This window comes from Mus caroli, chromosome 4, assembly GCF_900094665.2.
Source record: "Mus caroli chromosome 4, CAROLI_EIJ_v1.1, whole genome shotgun sequence".
NCBI lineage: Eukaryota > Metazoa > Chordata > Mammalia > Rodentia > Muridae > Mus > Mus caroli.
This window is the reverse complement of record NC_034573.1, coordinates 107,309,528-107,321,383: the sequence shown is the minus strand read 5'-3', so window position 1 is coordinate 107,321,383 and position 11,856 is coordinate 107,309,528.

The following is an 11,856-nucleotide window of genomic DNA, read 5'->3' as shown; positions in this document are numbered from 1 at the left end:
AAAAAAAAAAAAAAAAAAAAAAAAAAAAAAAAAAAAACTTCAAAGGAGATAGGAGACATTGTGAAAAACGTTAAAATGCCAGTTGAAGAATCGGAACAGTCTTGGGTTGGCAGAGAGAAGCTGGTAAGGATGCTGTGGACAGGAGAACAAATACCTCAAGGCAGGGGTTTGTCACTCAGTCAGAAGTACTATCCATAGTACTTCTTCCTGGTTAATACATAGGGAGAATCAGGAGAATAGAGTTTGGAGGCAAAGAATAAGTTGTAGGCTACACCCACAGCATAAACCCGTAAAAGTTCAGGACTCGGGGACAGATGTAGATAGGGAATAAACAGTGCCTTTTACCAGGTCTCACCAGGGACCATCTGAGCTAACACTGGCTTTGGGCCTCTGTTAGTTTGTTTGACACGTCTCCTCTGCGGAGAAAATGACCATTTCAAAGAGAATGTAAGAATCTAAAGAGACATCTTTAACAATATTTCAATGTCCAGAGTGAAAGCAGAAATTGCCAGGAATCTTAACACAGCTGCTTTGATGTCTAGGAGATCAGGAGCCAACTTTAGAAATGAAGCTGTAAGGATGAACTGATGAAGCACTCATCTCAGGTCGGCATGAAGATTGGCAATGAGATAAAGGTGAGGGATCGAGTAGGACTTAGAGAGTAGGATTTATCCAAACACACTGTGCAACTCATTCATTACTCATTTAATAACGGAATGTGGATTCCATTTCTGTCCTAGTCAGGGTTTCTATTGCTGTGATGAAACACCAGGACCAAAAAGCAAGTTGGGAAGGAGTTTATTCAGCTTACACCTCCACAGCACTGCTCATAATCAAAGGAAACCAAGGGCTGGAGAGATGGCTCAGAGGTTAAGAGCACTGACTGCTCTTCCAGAGGTCCTGAGTTCAGTTCCCAGTGACCACATGGTGGCTCACAACCATCTATAATGGGATCTGATGCCCTCATCTGGTGTGTCTAAGAGAGCAACAGTGTAGTCATATACATAAAATAAATAAATAAATCTTTAAAAAAAAAAAAAAAAAAAAAAAAAAAAAAAAAAAAGGAACTCAAGCAGATCGGGACCCTGGAGGCAGGAGCTGATGCAGACTGAGGCTATGGAGAGAAGCTGCTTCCTGGCTTGCTTCCCCTTGCTTGCTCAATGGGTTTTGTAATAATAGAACCCAGATAGTGCCAGCCCAGGGATGGCTCCACCCACAATGGGATGGATCCTCCTGCACTGATCACTGATTGGATCTTATGATGAGGCATTTCCTCAACTGTGGTTCCTTCCTCTCTGATGATTCTAGCTTGTGCCATGTCAAGTCCACACAAACCAGTCAGTACAATGTCAGCAGAAGACTGACACCTGTGCTTTTATTATGTGTGTGTGTGTGTGTGTGTGTGTGTGTGGGTGTGGGTGTGTGGTGTGAGTGTGTGTGTGTGCATGTGCAGCTCAGAGATCACTTTCAGGCGTCTTTCCTTAGGAGCCATCCACCTGAGTTTTATCCACTTTCTAAAATTTTCTTAAGTTTGTTCTTTGAAATTTTCATGCATGTATATAGTCATTCTTTTTACAATTTCTTTTTATAATTTTTACTTATCTGTATGCATATATGTGCCTGTGACTACCAGTGACTTCGGAGGTCAGAGTTGTTCAATACCCCTGGAGTTGGAGTTTCAAGTAGTTATGAGCCCTCTGTCCTGGGTGCTGGGACTTGAATTTGAGTCCTCTGGAACGGCAGTATATACTCTGAATGGTTGAGCCATCATCACTCTAGCGAGTATATACTCATTCTGATTACTCTCTCCACCTGCCTTTTTTTTTTTAATCTCTCTCCCATCCCTATCAGTGCCTGCTCCTTTCACTCCTTTTCCCTTTCATGACTTTTGGTTTTGTTTTAGAGCCCATTTAGATTAGCCAGGAATAACTGTGTCAGTATTGGGTTGAAACTATCCATTGGAACCTGTGGGGTCATTAGTGGGTACACAACTAAAGGCAATGGTCCTCCCCCTTCTCTCCCTGAATCTATCAGTAGCAAAGAGTTCAGCATCCAGGAGTAGTGCCTTCGGACCCACTTCTCCATCTATGCCTGGCTGTTGATGGGCCCATTCTTGTGCAAACCAAGTGCAAGCATCCAAGGCTGCTTCGAGTCTCAAATTGCAATGGTTGTATCCTGTCCAAAAGATGGCAGTTCTCAGCCTTCCTCCCTATCTTCTTGGTCTTACAATCTTCTGCAATATTCCTGGAGCTACAGAGCAGATGGCTTGTTTAGGTTGGATCACCCATCCAACATTTATTCTCAGTACTTGTTTGTTTGTTTGTTTGTTGTTTTAAAAAAAGATTTATTAGCCCGGCATGGTGGCGCATGCCTTTAATCCCAGCACTCGGGAGGCAGAGGCAGGCAGATTTCTGAGTTCGAGGCCAGCCTGGTCTACAAAGTGAGTTACAGGACAGCCAGGGCTACACAGAGAAACCCAGTCGCAAAAAAACAAAAATAAATAAATAAATAAATAAATAAATAAATAAATAAAATTTTTTAAAAAAGATTTATTTACTTATTATATGTAAGTACATTGTAGCTGTCTTCAGACACTCCAAAAAAAGGCATTAGTTCTCATTACAGATGGTTGTGAGCCACCATGTGGTTGCTGGGATTTGAACTCAGGACCTTCAGAAGAACAGCCATTGCTCTTATCTGCTGAGCCACCTCTCTAGCCCTATTCTTACCACTTGTGATCCATGAATCTGCATTCCTAACCCTTCACTGAGGAAAGGGATTCCTCTTATTAAGACTTTGAGGCTCCAGAGAACACAGTGCCCAATTCTCAGGGGCATCTGCACTAGCATCACACATGGACACACACATACTTAAAATTAAACGAAAATATTTTAAAAGACAGTAGAATTTGTTTATGGGTATGAACATAAATATTTAGAAAGCAATTTGATGTTATGTCAATTTAGCCGAGCAGTCTAAGGATATAGCCCAGTTGGTAGAGAGTTTCCCTACAATCTTGATTTTAGAGACACTGATGTTCATTGATTAGGTTAGGCTAGCTGTCCAGCAAGCCCCAGAGATTCATGTGTCTCTCCCTTCCCAGCACTGAGATTACAAAGTACACACATACTATCATGCCCAGTCTTTACCTGGGCGCTGGGCATCAAACGCAGGTCCTCATGATTGTGTGGCAAGCCCTTTACTAACTGAGTTATATCCCCAGCCTCCAGCCAACCTTTTGATAACATTAACTTTGAGTTTGTGTATATGTGTACACATACACACACACTTTGGTTATATTGTAAACATTGTATGAAGTGAACCTGTGGAAAGATATTTAGGGAATAAAAAGGGAGACAGTGATTAAAAGTGTCATTGAGTGGGGAGAGTATAGGGGACTTTTGGGATAGCATTTGAAATGTAAATGAAGAGAATATTTAATTAAAAAAAAAATTTTTTTTTGGTTTTTCGAGACAGGGTTTCTCTGTGTAGCCCTGGCTGTCCTGGAACTCACTTTGTAGACCAGGCTGGCCTCGAACTCAGAAATCCCCCTGCCTCTGCCTCCCAAGTGCTGGGATTACAGGTGTGTGCCACCACCGCCCGGTTCAATAAAAAATTTTTAAAATGGTATTGAGTTGATGTAATAATTATATATTTCTTTTAGTAAATTCAGTGGCTGTCTTCTGTAAGGCATCACACCTTGCTCCAGTTATGATGCAGTGATACAACTAAAAGAAGGAAGATTCAAGTCTCGCCTGACCTTGACTAATCAATGGAAGTAATTCCATATCCTGCTCTAATGTGATTCATTCAGGAGTAGGCAGATTTTGTTAAAGGTTTATTTACTTATTTTATGTATATGAGTACACACTGTAGCTGTACAGATGGTTGTGAGCCTTCATCTGGTTGTTGGGAATTGAATTTAGGACCTCTGCTTGCTCTGGCCCAAAGATTTATTTATTAGTATAAATAAGTACACTGTAGCTGTCTTCAGACAACACCAGAAGAGGGCGTCAGATTTCGTTACGGATGGTTGTGAGCCACCATGTGGTTGCTGGAATTTGAACTCAGGACCTCTGGAAGAGCAGTCAGTACTCTTAACCACTGAGCCATCTCTCCAGCCTTTCTATCATTTTCTAGGGAAGAAAAAAATGTTCTGACTTTTAAAAGAACTTGAAAAGTTGGATATGGTGGTGCATATCTTTAATCCCAGCACTTAGGAGGCAGAGATAGATGAATCTCTGTGAGTTCGAGGGCAGCCTGGTCTATATAATGAGCCCTGGGACAGTCAGGATTACATAAAGAGACCCTAGTCTCAAAAAAAGCTGACAGAAGGAGAGCCTGAGAAACAATTCTCTTAGCATATGGACACAGAAAGAGGCGGTTGTGGTAACCTGTGGTGAAAACAAGCCAGGCTTGAGTTGCCCAACACACCAAAAAGCGTACGGGAAATAATTAGTTTTCTAACAGCACTACTGAACAGCTGAACCAAGCCACTGATGTTCTCCACGACTGGCGGCAACCAACCACACAGAACCAATGAGTCCCCTTTATTATCTTTCTGTACTTTATTAAAGTATAATTCACACTGTCAAACTGTGCAAATTTAAAGTGCAAAGTCTAATGATTTTTTTTTTTTGCGCATGTACATCCATGAGGCTAACACATGGATCAAAATACAGAACATTCTGCCATTCCAGAAAGTTCCCTTGTGTCCTTTTCCAATCAGTGCCCATAGCTCAAAGGTACTTGAAAGATCCTGAGAGAGAGTAAAAAATTATTTAAGCCCCTAGACCTGTTTCCAAAATAGACCTCACTAATGGCAGGGAGTAGAACTTGCCCCATGGTTCCAGGAAATGTTTGTACAGAATACTCTAACCGTTCCTTAAACCCGTTATGCAAACTTGCTAGCTTGCTAAATGCAATAGCCCAATGCCAGGTGTTTGTGGTTTTTGCCTTTATAAGCCCCTTACCCCTTGACTCCTCTACCCCTGCGTGGGATACAAGTCATCCCCAGTGCATGCACTAGTCTTTCCTGAATAAACCTCTTGCAGTTTGCATCAAGACTGATTCTTGTGAGTGATTTGGGGTGTCGCCTCTCCTGAGTCAGAACATGGGGAAGTCCTCATGCTGTGGGTCTTTCATACCCACTACACATTTATATGGAATTACGTAATATGAATATTTTCTCTTTTCACTAAGCATAACGTTTACAAGAGTTATCTATATTACCCGGTGACAGCTTGTTCTGTTTTTATCTTATATAGTAATCCATTACATTATTTATATTCCCTTTCATGCACATTTAAGGTATATATTAGCCAAGATTTTTTTCTTTTTTTTTAAAGATATATTTAATTTATATGAGTAAACTGTAGCTGTCTTCAGACACACCAGAAGAAGTCATCAGATACTATTACAGATGGTTGTGAGCCACCATGTGGTTGCTGGGAATTGAACTCAGGACCTCTGGAAGAGCAACCAGTGCTCTTTTTTTTTTTTTTAAGATTTATTTATTTATTATATGAAAGTACACTGTAGCTGTCTTCAGACACTCCAGAAGAGGGCATCAGATTTCTTTACGGATGGTTGTGAGCCACCATGTGGTTGCTGGGATTTGAACTCCGGACCTTCAGAAGAGCAGTCGGCGCTCTTAACCACTGAGCCATCTCGCCAGCCTGCAATCAGTGCTCTTAACTGCTGAGCTATCTCTCCAGCCTCCAAGATGAGTTTTAATATGCAAGAAATTTTATGCCAGGCAGTGGTGGCATATGCTTTTAATCCCAGCACTTGGGAGGCAGAGGCAGGCAGATTTCTGAGTTCGAGGCCAGCCAGGGCTATACAGAGAAACCCTATCTCGAAAAACCAAAGAGAAAAAAAAAAAGAAGTTTATTAGAGATTTTGCCTTATAGGAAGTGTACTGGCTGGTTTTGTCTGTCAACTTGACACAGCTGGAGTTATCACAGAGAAAGGAGCTTCAGTTGAGGAAATGCCTCTATGAGATCCAGCTGTGGGGCTTTTTCTCAATTAGTGATCAAGGAGGAAGGGCTCCTTGTGGGTGGGACCATCTCTGAGCTGGTAGTCTTGGTTCTATAAGAGAGCAGGCTGAGCAAGCCAGAGGAGGCAAGCCAGTAAAGAACATCCCTCCATGGCCTCTGCATCAGCTCCTGCTTTCTGACCTGCTTGAGTTCCAGTCCTGACATCCTTTGGTGATCAACAGCAATGTGGAAATTGTAAGCTGAATAAACCCTTTCCTGCCCAACTGCTTCTTGCTCATGATGTTTGTGCAGGAATAGAAACCCTGACTAAGACAGGAAGAAAGGGAAGAAAGTAAGGGACTAGTGAGATCTGTGGAGCCCTGAGATCTCAATGCAGACAAAAGGGAAAAAAGCCAAGAGGATTGTGTGTGGCAGGATCTTAGATGGTAATGCAGTGGTAAGAAGGTTAGTTGAGATGAATTTGCCCATTAAGAGAAGCCCAGAATGTCTCAAGAGCAGCAGCAAAGCTGTCAGCGAAATACACTCCCTACTGTCAGGCATAATCCAGCAGAGCCATGGTGGCCATAGCCCTTTGCTTGACCTACAGAGATTTGCTTCCCCCACACAGGATCAGGGAGCAGCTCTTCTGTGGTTCTTTCCTGAGGAAAAGACTCAGAATATGGAGATGAATTAGAACCTTGGTCAGTACAATTGATGCCCGAAGTCACGACTAGGATCCCTACCTCTTCCTCCACTACCCATGCTGAGAAGGCCTCCTGGTCATCTCTGTTTCGGCAGGCTGTAGAACAGACTTATCAGTGTGACCCAAACCCTAAGTCTGTAAGATTCTGAGTTCTTGGCAGCTGCACCTCTCCAGGTCAGAATGTCTCATGAGTCTGTTCACAACTACGATAGGAGAGGGCATCTGGTAGAACTTTTGTATTCTTAATGGAGTCATGTCTGCCCCCACTGTATAAAAGGCAAACTTCTCTCTTCTGTTTGTTTGTTTGTTTGTTTGTTGAAACAGGGTTTTTCTGTGTAGCCCTGGCTGTCCTGGAACTCACTCTGTAGACCAGGCTGGCCTCGAACTCAGAAATCCACCTGCCTCTGCCTCCCAAGTAACTTCTCTCTTCTTAAGGATCAGTGACTGCCATGTTCTAGACTCTGCACCAGGAGTCTCTGGTTCCCTGCTAGAACCTAATAACTTAGGGTCTAATGATCCACTCTAATCCTGTTAAACCTAGAGCCGGGACACAAAATCTCCCAAAAGGTCACTGGGAATAAGTGAGACCACCCCTACTTCTACCCACTGGCTTTTGGACTTATATTTTCTTTTCTTTTTTTAAGATTTATTTATTTATTTTATGTATATGAATACGCTGTTGCTGTCTTCAGACACACCAGCAGAGGGTATTAGGTCTTATTACAGATGATTGTGACCCACCATGTGGTTGCTGGGAATTGAACTCAGGACCTCTAGAAGAGCAGTCAGTGCTCTTAACCACTGAGCCATCTCTCCAGCCCCCACATTTTCTTTTTATTGAAGGCCCAGCACTATGACCAAGCCAGCTCAGTCAGTCAACAAGGTCTCAAGGGAGGGAGCTAGGATTGAAAAGAAATGGACAGGGGCTGGTGAGATGGCTCAGTGGGTAAGAGCACCCGACTGCTCTTCCGAAGGTCCAGAGTTCAAATCCCAGCAACCACATGGTGGCTCACAACCATCCGTAACGAGATCTGGCGCCCTCTTCTGGAGTGTCTGAAGATAGCTACAGTGTACTTACATATAATAAATAAANAAATCTTTAAAAAAAAAAAAAAAAAGAAAAGAAATGGACAATTAGACAACACTGTAGCATGACCCCAGCCAGTACTGAGGCTGGAGCAGGATCATTATTCTCCAGCCTGCTTTAATACCATTCTAACTACATGCAAATAATAAGGTCAGTTATAGGTCAACGAACAAACAAGGCAATAAACACAATATTCTAGGAACAAACTAGGCAAAAAACAAAGTCCTGCCCATCAACCACTGTTTCTAGGGGCGTATCAGGATGACCAAGATCAAAAGAATGCCACACATCTGCAGATGAGTTTACCTCGAGCTTTGTGTTAGCCCAAATGTAAATATTTTGTTCTGAGCCTACTCCCCCTGTCCTAGCCCAAAGTCAAACCCCTGCCTGAGCTTAGTTCCCTGTCTGGGTTCAATGTCAAATTCTTGCCAAGTTTCTAGAAGTGGTCCCAAAAGCTCTCCACAGCACTATGTAAAGGTCCCTAGCTTGGTCCACACTCGTCATCTCAAAGGAAACATTCATCCCTTCAGAATGTTCTGTCTGAGCCTAGTCTTCCAAATGTGCCTTGAGAAGGCCTTCCCAGGAATTAGTGATGCTCACAGCTTCTAGATTCTATTGACAGCCTGGAAGGCTTACATGCCTTTGGCTCTGAAATGGGTTCCCTGGTGGGCAGCTATTCCACATATACCCAGAAACCAATTAGTAATATCTGATATATGCAACTAGGATATGCAAGCCCATACACAGATATATCTTCTTGAAAACAAGCCCTGACTCTTTGATCCCTGAAAAGCATCAGTGTAACTGGGGATGTAGCTGTTTGTCTTGATGCCAAAAGTTGAATGTTCAAAAAACTAACCTTTGTGTGGGCAGAAGAGATAGCCAGTCAGTAAGCTGCTTGCTTTAAAATCCTGAGGACATCAGGTCAGGTCCCCAGAGCCCTGTAAAAAGCCAGGTGCAATGTGATATGTATATATAATTCCAGAAATGGGAGGCAGAGATGGATAGATTCCTGGAAGCTCACAGGCCAGTTAGCTTGAGCCACTTATTCAAGTTCAGGGCTAATAAGAGACCCTGTCCTGGTTGGGTTTTGTTGTTGTTGTTGTCGGTGGTGGTGGTGGTGGTGGTGGTTGGTTGGTTGTTCTTTGTTTTGTCAACTTGATACAAGCTAGAGCTATCTGGAAAGAGGGACTTCAATCAAGAAAAAAAGGCCTCCTTCAGACTGTCAGGCAAGTCTGTGGGGCATTTTCTTGATTTCTAATTGATAAAAGATGGACCGACAGCAGTAGGACTCCTAGGCAAGTGGCCCTCAGTGGTATAAGAAAGTGAGTTCAGAAATTCATGGGAAGCAAGAGAATAAGCAGCCTTTCTCCATAGCTTCTGCTTCCATTCCTGGCTCAGATTCCTCCCTGTCCTGATATGAGAGTGTAAGCCAAATAAACTCTTTCCTCTCCAAGCTGCTTTTGGTCATTGTCTTAATCACAGTGATAGAAACCTAACTAAGACAGACCCTGTCTTAAACAAAAGATAGAAGGTCCCTGAGGATCAATACCACAAGTTGTCCTCTGACCTCCACACACATGGTGTACAGGTGTGTGTGCATACATACAAATTAAAAAAAAAAAAAAAAAGGCTAAAACTGGCAAGATGGTTCAGTTGGTAATGGAACCTGCCACCAAGCGTGACAACCTGAGTTTGATCCATGGAGCCCATGGAAGAAGGAGAGAACCAACTCCCACACATTATCCTCTGACCTCTATATACATATACATGCCCATAGACCACTCTCTCTATCTATCTATCTATGGCTCTCTATCTCTCTCACTCACACAAAACAAACAAACAAACAAACAAATGTAATTTAAAAATTAAAGATCAGCCTTTGTAAGCAGAAGTTTCTGGCTTGGGCCCTTTATAGTCTCCGTGACAGTTATTTTGTGTCCCTGTCACGTCAGTTTTATGGTACACAAAGACAAAGAAAAGCTAGTTAGCACAGCCTTGCCAGGCTCAGCATCTGTCTGTTTGCTCAGTGTCTATTCATGATAGGTGCTTTCTGGTGGTCATTAGTGTATATCATAAAAACCCAGGTCCATGATCAAATGGCCTGAGCCTGGGCCACCACACAAGAATCTGTACAGCTTTCCACCTCTCTCTCTCTATCAATTCTTCCTCCCTTACAAAGTGGATAAGGAGATACACTGCCTCTGTGGCTTATCCACAGCTTACCCCAGGACTGAACCTGCAGGCAACATTCTGCCACTGAGTACCTGAGTGGGGCAGTATTTTTTCTCAAGTTTTCTTCTGGGATCACCAGATGATAGCGTGAGTCTTCCCTGACACAATAACAATGTCCTCTGTGAGATTAATTTTTAACTGTATTTGATTTTATGTGTGTAGATGTTTGGCTGCATCTTGTCTGTGTACTATTTACATGCCTGGTCTTCATGGAGGACATTGGATCCAGTAGAATTGGAATTACAGACAGCTGTGAGCTGCCATGTGGTTGCTGGGAATTAAACTCGGGTCCCCTGGAAGAGCAGCCGGTGTTCTTAACTGCTGAGTCATCTCTCCAGCCTCTGTAATTTTTTTTTTCTGGTTCTCTTTTTGATTAGGCTAGGAGAACTGCATATGTTAACTCAATGGCTACATACTATGCTATGCACCTGAGCCACATTAATCTAGCAGTGATCCTACGTCTAATACAATTGGAGCTGCCCCCTTGGCTGAGCATGTGGTAATCTACAGGTCTCTTCTAGATTTCTTCTAGATTCTGTAGAAGCCACACAAGAAAATCAATGGACATACAATACATATAACTGTGTTATGCTGCAATTTAACCCAGATTTTAGGTCAAATAACAGGGATCCTGGGGATTTGGGGGAATGTGGAGGGTAAGAGGGGTATGGGGCTTGAGGAGGGGGGGGTGGTTTATGAAGAAAAGAGCACTGTATCGTTTTCTCACATGAGGAGAAGGCTAGCTCTTAGCAGGAGGCATGGACAACTTCTGTGAGCTCAATGTTCAGAATATCAGGGAAACACACCTTTAAGGATATCCATCTATCCCTATCTCTCCCACGTGTTAGGATTCCAGGATGACAGAGAAATTTACCAAATCATGGGGTGGAGGAGGATCTGACAGGTCGGAGTCATCCACTGTGAATATTACAGGTTGCTTGTAACCGCGGCAGGAGCAACTTGCTAGGGAGCAGAGAGGCATGGAAGATGAAGGATGCAGGTCACAGTCGGTCCATGAGAGTTGCTGAGGTAAGCACAGCCAGGCTGCCTTTATGATGTCAAAGCCCAGCTCACTGGAACCAGGAAATGATGTAGCTTTCTCTTATTGCCTTTCAGCATCCTAGAGGTCCATTTAAAAGACTAATAAACATTACTCCAGCTGACAAAACAGAAACGCTGACTATGTCCAACTCCAGAACGCAGAATGATCCGTAGGGCTCTGAGGAGGATTGTGCACATGCACAAAGCCCCAGGAAACAAAGTGAGTGTTCCCACGTGGAGAAGACCTTCTCACCCCGTCCTGAAGATGGGGAGATGCATAGTCCAAGTACTAACTGTACCAATCATTTGCTTTACCCCTCAAATTCAAACAGGGTCTCCCAATACACTGGTACTTAAACAATTTCGGGGATTCAATTTCTGCTACAAAGAGTTTTAAAGAAACAACTATAAAGTTAACCAACAACTAGTATAAAAATAAGGAGAATGTGGTTTCTTCTTCTAACCTGATAATCTGCAGTCAGCCTTCAAGACCCATTAACATCCACAGGGGCCAAACGAACTGGCATAAGTCTACATGAAGTGAGGGGCATAACTCATCTGTTTAGTAAATCAAATCATGTTTGGGGCCAATAGAACAGAATGCTCCTTGACTTCATACCAAGAACATTATGATCAATTAGCAAAAGCCAAAGTTTCCTAGAGACCTGCTAAAAAAGTGAATGCTTAATGTCACACTCTGAAAACCTTGTATGTTAAAGCCCTAACCTGCAATGATCTGGCATTCCGAGGTTGATATAGGCTGGTGAGATAGCTCCATGGGTAAAGGCATTGCTGCCCAGCCAGACAACCTG